Source organism: Cajanus cajan, chromosome 1, assembly GCF_000230855.2.
Source record: "Cajanus cajan strain Asha chromosome 1, NIPB_CcT2T_4, whole genome shotgun sequence".
Lineage (NCBI taxonomy): Eukaryota > Viridiplantae > Streptophyta > Magnoliopsida > Fabales > Fabaceae > Cajanus > Cajanus cajan.
Genome location: NC_138517.1, coordinates 44,026,649 through 44,038,876, shown reverse-complemented (window position 1 = coordinate 44,038,876; position 12,228 = coordinate 44,026,649).

The window sequence follows — 12,228 nt, the reverse complement described above, 5'->3', positions numbered from 1 at the left end:
TAGCTTCTCAAAAAACTGATGTATATAAGTCAATTCATTTTAACTTCTTATTTTGAATTCAGAAGTGCTTGTGAAAAATCTTATCCAAACAGGACCTTATTCAATAAGCTGTTAATTATGCTAATTCAGAAGTAACACAATGTCATAGGTCCCCCGTAACAATAAAAACAAAAAGTAACAAAGAAATTAAATAATAGAAGATAGAATCAGAGTTTATTGCTCTGCCAAGGGAAGAGTCAACTTCAAACAGCAATAGTATATCAATATATCTAAGGCCACAAAAATACATCAACCCTTCCAAACTCACACCTCAACTTCATATTCAAGCTTCCCACTACAATCCTAAACCAAACAACTCACATATTTAGCACAACAGACTTAGAAAATAAAACTCACATGCTACCTAAACCATAAACGGTAAACATGCCAACACCAACACTCAAGGGAATTACCAACATTTCAATCTCTCATCAAGGATACCAAAACTCCAATTCTCATATACAACCTCCTTGGATTCAATCGCTACAACTATAGATTCTAGAAACTCCATTAACCGTAAACTCTCGACAAATCAATGTCTCACCCAAATCTAAGGTCCCAATAATTTCTAGTTGATTAGCAAGGCTTCGTCCACTACTACTGGCACATATGCTTGCAATACGAGCGATACCACTCAACCACTACTTCTTACGTAAGCAAGAAGTATCAAAACAAATAAGAAATCATGAATAGCCTCAACTAAGCTATATCATGTCTTTCAGCCAAATTCTGAGAAAACAGTATAAGTGTAAGCACAACACTAACAACACAAGGGAAACATCATCATCATCATCATTATCCTCATCATAAAGCAAAACATATTCCATCATTCATCTACCAAACAAGCATAGTAGACTCATAACTCACGGCCGATTGGATCGACCTGCTCTGATACCACTAAATGTGACACCCTTCTACCCCATAATAAATAAGTAACAACAATAAGAATAATTCAATAAATATAACATCAAGAAGGGTCCACATATTTTAATAAAAACTCATAGGTTCACAAGTCTTGAAATAAATAGAAATAATAATAATAATAATAATAAAGTTTTACTCTTAAAAGAAAATTATCAAGGTCTCTAAAGAAAATGAAAGGAATCCAGAATTTACAAAATATAAGGTGAATATAAAACTCTTAAAAATAAGTCTCCTCAAACGACAAATAACAATTCATAACTAAAGCATCCTAAATTCATGCCCCAATGTCACATCCTATCATAGCAGAACCCTTTCCCTTTAGAACTCAACACTATGAGTGCCTTCATCTTCACCTAAAAGAAAACCACATAAAAACAGGACGGTGAGAGATAGATAACATCATATATGAACATAGAGCTACCCAATTCCCACCCCACACCGTGCACCAAAATATCATCATTAAATATAAACAACAAATACATCTCATATAATTACCAAACATCATTTTTTTTAATCATACAAGCTTTCATACACATGTTCACTATATGCTCATACACATCTCCTCTCCTAAGAGTCTCAACTTGGCACTGCGCACAATGGGCGTACCTCGTCAATTCCCTTAGTTGTTGCCAATGCGGGCATACCGTTCTCACACCCTCCCAGGGCCGGTATGTTGCACGGTTAAACACCCAGCGGCCCGTGCAAAGGCAATCCACCCACCGTTAAACCCTCTGTGGCCAGTGAGCTGCGCAGTTAAACACCCAACGGCCCACGTATGTAATGCCTCCCGTCATGGTCCCCCTGTCTCAACCCCTCTCTGGGCCCAGGGTCCAATGCAATATAGTCACGTCTGGCTTCTCAAGCACCACATGCAACTCATAAGTCTCATGCAACTCATGCATCCCACGTAATTCATAATTAATGCATCTCCATTATATAACATCATCACATGTCAATAACAATCCATGCAATATCATCCTCACATGCTAGGTACCTATCATTAAGTTATCAACATCATAGATAACAAATTTCACATAATTCTTCACACACATCACAATATCTATGACATTCAGTTAATAATTTAACCATAACTCGAGATATACATATCCTTTCTAAGTGATCCCAACTCCATTAGAATCCTAACATCAATATCTACAACTTTCATGAAGAACACAAATCCTAATAAAGTCATTTAGGTTACCATTCAGGGTTCACAAAAATTGATGTTGTGGTTCGCACACAGATTGGAAGGCTCAAATTGAAACTCACATAACTTGATCAAATATTAATATTTTTACAAGATTCTTGTGTCTAAATGGTAGCCCCAGATGTCTAGTTTCTAACAAAACAAACGGCACTCGATTTGGATAACTACACAGAGAGATATCGCATAATTACAAACGTATGTCGGGGTTCCGACGCCCGACGCCCAAAACTGGCGCTGAGCGCCCAAATCTCTGCCCAGACTCCCCTCTGTGAAATTAAACCTGCGTTTTACGAGTTTCAACAAGGTTTTTACCAATTTTCACTACTTCTACACCCCGTTGGTTCAGTTTAACTCCATTTATATTCTTGATACGTTCCAAATCAATCCATACACATCTCAAGCCTCAAAAATTGGTTTCCATTGGTTTTACAAAAAAAAATCTAAACTCTTCTTAACACATAAAATTCAAGTCATCAAATTTAAGGATAAAGAATTAACAAGAAAGCCCCAATGGAATTCAAAGACAATTCAAGAAATAAGTTCTTCCAAATGAATTAAGAATTTAGAACATCGATTGCACAGATAATCGTTCAGAATTTTAAATAGAGTTCCTAGAGGGACTTAGGGATTGTCCTCACTACCCGAACACCCCTACATTCACATATGAAGAAACTCATCTCCCCCGTACCTGGATGAGCAGAAGATGAATAGTCTTGGTGTGATCTAAGATCGTTCCTGAGTACTCTTCCTTAGAGCTCTTTGTTTCTCCTCTTTTTTTCCCTAACCCTTCAGAACGCAAATGAGGCAGATAGGGTTAACACCACCTGACTCCTTTCTTAAAATTAATCCATTGGACTGGGTCAACCCAACCCATTTTCCTTCTCTTCTAACCCACTTCTAATTTTCCTCAAAATAATTAAATAAAATAAATACATGTATATTATAAAATATTTTTTCTCTATAATAATAATATATTTCTGACCCTAAATATAATAATATAATTTCAATAACAAAATATCACATAAAATCAACCTTCTCTTAAAACATATAAATATTTATTTAAAAATGCTAATAAAAATACTTATTTAATACGTACAAAATAATTGTCCAAAATAATAATTATTTAAAACGTACAAAATAATATTCCTCTATAATTATTAAAATAATTATGACCAAATACCATCTAATAATAATAATAATAATAATAATAATAACCTTTTTGAAAATTGGGGTGTTACAATACTCCCCTCCTTTAAGAAATTTCTTCCCCGAAATTTTTGTAATGGTAGACTTCTCTCTTCTTACTTTCTAATCCTTATGCAACCTCACTACCTTATTGATGTACAACTCTATCAATTTCACCAAAGGATATCTAAAGGTAAAACAAGTAAACTTGGCGAGTCTATCCACTAAAACACAAATAGAATCGATCTCTTAAGTATCTCAGACAAACCTACAATTAAGGTCTATCCACTCACCATTACAGTTCCAAAATGGGACGTCTAAGTGCTACAAAATTCCAAAAGACTTCTTGCATACTAAACACGAGCATACAATTTCTCTACTCCTCTCTTCACCTTAGGCCACCATGCTTCCGCTGCACCACTCTGATACATCCTCCTAAGGTCCCGATACATCTCAGTAGCTCCTAAATGAATGTCCTTCCTATAAAATCATCTTTCTTAATTGAAGGTTACTAAGCACCCAAATTTGTTCTTGCACCTCAAAATAACATCGATTCTACTCAAAAAAATTATCTACACTCCTACCAATCTTTTCCACTTGGTTCTCTAAGAAAGGCTCTAACTCCTAGGCTTCTCTAATCTCATCCATTAATTCACTAGTCACTTTCAACATAATCAATTCAATGCTCCTAAGGATAATCTCACACACAAAGCATAAGTCTCTAAATTCTTCAATCAAATCCAACCCTTAAATCATCATAAACGATATACCAGAGGTTATCATAATCAAGGCATCTGCTACAACATTGGTTTTACTTCTATGATCATCTCTAAAGATTAAGGACCTAAGCGTAAGTTCACTAGGTATACATATCAGATCTCTAATTTCACCACTCCATCTACACCCAAGTCAAACTCTTATCCACCACCTTATCCTATAGCCTCATATCTTGTCACCAAAATTGTGCTTCTCCAATTTCCTTCAACAATCCATTCGTTACTCAAGTCATACTTAGTCTCACACTACTAAGAGTAACCTTATAAGCCAAACTTAAATCTCTAATTTGAGCCAAAAGGATTCATCTCTCTAATCATAAGGGAAGATAAATATAAATGTTTCCTACACAAAACATCGGTCACCACAATAGCTTTACTCAATTAACAACTAAGTTTGAAATATTAGTCCTCTAGAAATTAAACTATCTCTTTAGTCACATAATTAACTACTCAGTCAACAGATAATTAAGGATCTAACGATTCAAAAATATCATGACACCATACATATCCCTTCAACAATGATCAAAGAAAATGATACCTAGAGAGTTATACTCATCCAAATGATCTCAAACCTATCTCAAAAGAAAGCTAAGAGAATAAGTTAAAACTCTTATGAAGACATAAATTTCTAAAAGATCCTCTTCTTAGCTAAAAATTTAAAAAACCACAACAGATATATTCGGCGCTTACAGCTAGACCTTTGATCACCAAAGTAGCTATAACTGGAGTTCTAGACCTCCGTTTTACCTGATTCCAATTCCATTGGAAAGATAACGTCTAAGGCTACAACTTTTATGAAGATCATAAAATCTAAATCTTTCAATATGGTAGTCATAATGGCACAACAAAACTGCAGCGAAAATATCCTCTACACCAAACAGCAATAGTATATCAATATATCTAAGGCCACAAAAATACATCAACCCTTCCAAACTCACACCTCAACTTCATATTCAAGATTCCCACTACAATCCTAAACCAAACAACTCACATATTTAGCACAACAGACTTAGAAAATAAAACTCACATGCTACCTAAACCATAAACGGTAAACATGCCAACACCAACACTCAAGGGAATTACCAACATTTCAATCTCTCATCAAGGATACCAAAACTCCAATTCTCATATACAACTTCCTTGGATTCAATCGCTACAACTATAGATTCTAGAAACTCCATTAACCGTAAACTCTCGACAAATCAATGTCTCACCCAAATCTAAGGTCCCAATAATTTCTAGTTGATTAGCAAGGCTTCGTCCACTACTACTGGCACATATGCTTGCAATACGAGCGATACCACTCAACCACTACTTCTTACGTAAGCAAGAAGTATCAAAACAAATAAGAAATCATGAATAGCCTCAACTAAGCTATATCATGTCTTTCAGCCAAATTCTGAGAAAACAGTATAAGTGTAAGCACAACACTAACAACACAAGGGAAACATCATCATCATCATCATTATCCTCATCATAAAGCAAAACATATTCCATCATTCATCTACCAAACAAGCATAGTAGACTCATAACTCACGGCCGATTGGATCGACCTGCTCTGATACCACTAAATGTGACACCCTTCTACCCCATAATAAATAAGTAACAACAATAAGAATAATTCAATAAATATAACATCAAGAAGGGTCCACATATTTTAATAAAAACTCATAGGTTCACAAGTCTTGAAATAAATAGAAATAATAATACTAATAATAATAAAGTTTTACTCTTAAAAGAAAATTATCAAGGTCTCTAAAGAAAATGAAAGGAATCCAGAATTTACAAAATATAAGGTGAATATAAAACTCTTAAAAATAAGTCTCCTCAAACGACAAATAACAATTCATAACTAAAGCATCCTAAATTCATGCCCCAATGTCACATCCTATCATAGCAGAACCCTTTCCCTTTAGAACTCAACACTATGAGTGCCTTCATCTTCACCTAAAAGAAAACCACATAAAAACAGGACGGTGAGAGATAGATAACATCATATATGAACATAGAGCTACCCAATTCCCACCCCACACCGTGCACCAAAATATCATCATTAAATATAAACAACAAATACATCTCATATAATTACCAAACATCATTTTTTTTTAATCATACAAGCTTTCATACACATGCTCACTATATGCTCATACACATCTCCTCTCCTAAGAGTCTCAACTTGGCACTCCGCACAATGGGCGTACCTCGTCAATTCCCTTAGTTGTTGCCAATGCGGGCATACCGTTCTCACACCCTCCCAGGGCCGGTATGTTGCACGGTTAAACACCCAGCGGCCCGTGCAAAGGCAATCCACCCACCGTTAAACCCTCTGTGGCCAGTGAGCTGCGCAATTAAACACCCAACGACCCACGCATTTAATGCCTCCCGTCATGGTCCCCCCTGTCTCAACCCCTCTCTGGGCCCAGGGTCCAATCCAATATAGCCACGTCTGGCTTCTCAAGCACCACATGCAACTCATAAGTCTCATGCAACTCATGCATCCCACATAACTCATAATTAATGCATCTCCATTATATAACATCATCACATGTCAATAACAATCCATGCAATATCATCCTCACATGCTAGGTACCTATCATTAAGTTATCAACATCATAGATCACAAATTTCACATAATTCTTCACACACATCACAATATCTATGACATTCAGTTAATAATTTAACCATAACTCGAGATATACATATCCTTTCTAAGTGATCCCAACTCCATTAGAATCCTAACATCAATATCTACAACTTTCATGAAGAACACAAATCCTAATAAAGTCGTTTAGGTTACCATTCAGGGCTCACAAAAATTGATGTTGTGGTTCGCACACAGATTGGAAGGCTCAAATTGCAACTCACATAACTTGATCAAATATTAATATTGTTACACGATTCGTATGTCTAAATGGTAGCCCCAGATGTCTAGTTTCTAAAAAAACAAACGGCACTCGATTTGGATAACTACACAGAAAGATATCGCAAAATTACAAACGTATGTCGGGGTCCCGACGCCCGACGCCCAAAACTGGCGCTGAGCGCCCAAATCTCTGCCCAGACTCCCCTCTGTGAAATTAAACCTGCGTTTTACGAGTTTCAACAAGGTTTTTACCAATTTTCACTACTTCTACACCCCGTTGGTTCAGTTTAACTCCATTTATATTCTTCATACGTTCCAAATCAATCCATATACATCTCAAGCCTCAAAAATTGGTTTCCATTGGTTTTACAAAAAAAATCTAAACTCTTCTTAACACATAAAATTCAAGTCATCAAATTTAAGGATAAAGAATTAACAAGAAAGCCCCAATGGAATTCAAAGACAATTCAAGAAATAAGTTCTTCCAAATGAATTAAGAATTTAGAACATCGATTGCACAGATAATCGTTCAGAATTTTAAATAGAGTTCCTAGAGGGACTTAGGGATTGCCCTCACTACCCGAACACCCCTATATTCACATATGAAGAAACCCATCTCCCCCGTACCTGGATGAGCAGAAGATGAATGGTCTTGGTGTGATCTAAGATCGTTCCTGAGTACTCTTCCTTAGAGCTCTTTGTTTCTTTTTTTTTTCCTAACCCTTCAGAACGCAAATGAGGCAGATAGGGTTAACACCACCTGACTCCTTTCTTAAAATTAATCCATTGGACTGGGTCAACCCAACCCATTTTTCTTCTCTTCTAACCCACTTCTAATTTTCCTCAAAATAATTAAATAAAATAAATACATGTATATTATAAAATATTTTTTTCTCTATAATAATAATATATTTCTGACCCTAAATATAATAATATAATTTCAATAACAAAATATCATATAAAATCAACCTTCTCTTAAAACATATAAATATTTATTTAAAAATGCTAATAAAAATACTTATTTAATACGTACAAAATAATTGTCCAAAATAATAATTATTTAAAACGTACAAAATAATATTTCTCTATAATTATTAAAATAATTATGACCAAATACCATCTAATAATAATAATAATAATAATAATAACCTTTTTGAAAATTGGGGTGTTACACTTATTTCTTTCATAAATCTAAATTAGATTAATTTATAAGTTTGCTTTTAAGCATAAAAATTAAGAAATTAAAGGATATTATTTTATTAATGAAAAATAAGAAAATTTTAATTTTTAACTAAAAATTTAAATTTTAAAATTTAAAATTATGAAATTAGAAAGACATTTTTCAATAAACAACTAAATTAGTTAATTATTATTTATTTTATATTTGTGGACATTATCTTCTTATAGTTATTTTAATGAGTTTTATAGAATGTTTTAAAGGTTTTTAATAATTATTAGTATTTTAATAATGAATATTTATGAAAATTAATTTTTGTAATATTTTGATTTTTAAGTAGCCCAGAACGGGCCGTTCTCAAACTGGAACGGGTCGTTCTAGACTACTAAAATGGCCTATTAAAACTAAAGCGGAACAGGCCGTTCTAGCACATAAATTTATGATCAATACGCAAATATAGAACGGCCCGTTCCCATAGTGGAACGGGCCGTTCTAAACTACTAAAATAGCCTATTAAAACAAAAGCGGAACGGGCCGTTCTAACACATGAATTTATGATCACTACGCCAATACAGAACGGTCTGTTCCACTTTGGGAACGGGCCGTTCCAGACATGGCTGTTGTACCTTAAAATGTGATTCCAGAACGGGCCATTCTGGATATACATGCTTCTTTTGTTATTTTTCTTATATTTAAATATAAATGTATAATTTTAATATCTCTATGGTTCCTATGAGAAACCTAAGGGAATGAATTTGTAATTGTAAGAGACAATTATATGAGTAAGATGTTTATTGTATGGATTAGAATGCTCTGTGTGTTCTTAAGAGAACCATGAAAGAAACAAACAAACTATGCAAGTTTATATTTTGCTTTTTGATTGTTCTGTTGTATTCCTTGTTGCATGAGATGTATGAATATCTATTTAATTCCACAAATAGATGAGTTTTGATTTGAATTAAACATGTTTGGTATTTCAATTATGAAAAAAATTATGTTATTCAATTTTTGTTATTTGTGTTACGGTATGTGGGGTAGGTGTCACACAAATGATATATAGTTATTATTAATAAATAAATAAAATATATATATTATTATTATTATAATATTATTGATAAATTAATATCAATAATATTATTAGTATATTTATAGATAAACTAATAATTTGATAAATATAACTTATTATATATTAATATACTTTTACAAAAATATAAATATATTAATTATAAATATACATATCTTATCTACTATATTTATATTTTTGTAAAAGTATATTAATATATACTAAGTTATATTTATCAAATTATCAATTTATCTATAAATATACTAAAAATATTATTGATATTAATTTATTAGCAATATTAAATTATTAATAATATAAAAATTTTATTATTTAGTAATAATAAATATATATCATTTGTTACATTAATAAAAATTATAGTATAAGTTAACTTAAATAAGCAAATAATTGTATAATTTTAAATTATTATATATATATATATATATATTAAAATTTTAAAATTATTAAATTTTTAATGGGGAGATTCAAATTGCACAATTATGATATTTGAGGGACTAAAATTGTTCAATTAAAAATTAAAGGACTAAAAACAAATTTAACATATTTTCTTTAATTGTGCATAATTCTTAAATATAAAAGTTTCATAAATAAAATTTAATATTTTGAGAGGGAACAATTCGTCACAAATTTTTTCACAAAATATTTTAAGCTATTTGTGACGGAATTTTGAGAGGGAACAATCCATCACTAAATTTTTTTTTATTTAGTGACAAAATTTGTGACGGATTTTTTAGAGACGAAGTTCATTCCGTCACAAACATTTTTTTTTATTTAGTGATGAAATTTGTGACGGACGACAATTTTTCCGTCACAAAATCCGTCACAAATTTTTTTTTATTTAGTGATGAAATTTGTGACGAATTTTTAGAGACGAAATATATTCCGTCACAAAATTCAATAAATGCTAGTCCGTCACAAAACTTAAAATTCCCTCACAAAATGCGTCACTATTAGCGATGCTATTTTTTCTATCACAAAATTCGTCACAAATATTAATTTTTCTAGTAGTGTATTCCTTGTTGAATGAGATGTATAAATATGTGTTTGCTTTCACAAATAGACAAGTTTTGATATGAATTAAAATGCTTTGTGGAGACTATGTGAATATGATATAATGTGAAATGTGAATATAGGACATGAGATATGAGGATATGTGATAATGTTACATGATGATGTGATATGATGATGAGACATGATGATGTGATATGACAATGAGACATGACGATGTGATATGAAAATGAGACATGATAATATGATATGAGAATGCATAGAGTCGTGATTGACATTCATCATTTGCATAAATATTTTTAAGGGTACGATATGGAATACATCGCCAGGGAAGGCCCCCTTGTGTAAAAGCTTGGGGATTATTCGTTGGGGATAGCTCGGTTTGTAAGTCTCAATCTTGCCCATTGTGTGCATGGGATGTATCTTGCGCGACTTAGTTATACCGATGAGTCGACCCTGGTAGTATGTCCTTCTAGTGAGAGTGCGTAGAGTGTGTGACCCGGCATGTACTCCTAGACTACTCTCGTGTATTGCTAGCGGCAATACGCTATGTGATATGTGTTACTAGCACCACATGCATGATAATATGTAGTCCGTTTCCATTACATGTGCATTTTAATGTTATATGTTAACTTGATATTTTTATGTCTTTGATGGGTGGAATGTGATATTGTTGTTAATCCATCTATTCTATGTACATATACATGTCTTGTTTGTGTTTGGCTATCCGGTGTGTATTCCTACACTGTGAGCCAGAATGAGATGTTTCTCACTCTCTTTTCTTTTTTGTTGTTTTTCTTTAACCGTTATACAGGTGATTATCAGCATGAGGCTGAGGATGTTGGTGATGAAGCTTAGGCTTTTATGTTGGGTTTTGCTCTGATAGGACATGTGACATCGAGGCATAGATAGGATTAGATTAGGATGTTATTTCTATTAAATTATTTTGAAAACTTTAGCCTTATTTCATTGTAATTTCTGCTGATTATGTTATTTGTTTAAGTTATGGATGTGGTGTTTTCTATCTGAACATATTTGGTACTTTAATAATGAAAAATTATGTTATTCAAATTTTATTATTTATGTGTTATGGTATGCGGGGTAGAGGGTGTCACAAGGGGGTTGGTTCAGATTTAGCAGTTTAACACATAGTAAAATGCAAAGTAACACAGCAAGTAAAGCAGATTGGCTCCTTGTTCAGATTATAACTCTCTTATCCTTGGTTCACAAGAGATTTCTCTGTCAACAACATAACCCTTGTTCCATCCGAGTTAACCAACTAAGCAAAAATTAAGTCAAGACTTGCCTACATGAATTAAGAAAACGTATACAACATTGAACCTCTCCACAGGATTAAGCAAAATGTGGCATTAAAGACAACCCATTAAGCATGAAGGCATTAATACAGAGATTAAGTGAAGAAGAACCAAGCAAAACAGAGATACACAATACAAACCCAACCTCAAACAGAGATTACAATCTGCAACAAGGAGGCAACCCCAAGGGTTTTAGCCTTCCATTAAAACATAAATGAAAACGAAAATGCAAAGAAGAAGGAGAAGGAAAAGAAACTACCAATATGTATTCATTCAAACGAAAATGTAGTCTCCATTACAAGCAGAAAAGAAAACGTGAAAAGGAAGAAGAAGCAAAAACAGAAAAACGTAAAGAAGAAGAAGCAAAAAAATGTGAAAAACCTAAGGGAAGAAGAAGACTCTCAATATAAACGTAGTCACATCAAGTCTGAAAAGTGGGTGGCTACATGGTCAGCCCTAGCACCCCTAAGAAACCCTAAAATGTAAATGGGTCTCCTTCCCTTGTCTCTGGCCTGAAAATGACCAAAATAAGGTTAACAAAAATGTAAACATGTTGCTAATTATAATGTGGAGCTGATGTGACGGCTTGGTGTTGACATGGCTCTAACGTGACACTTTATCTCTTGAAGTCCAAAAAATAATATCCAAGCCT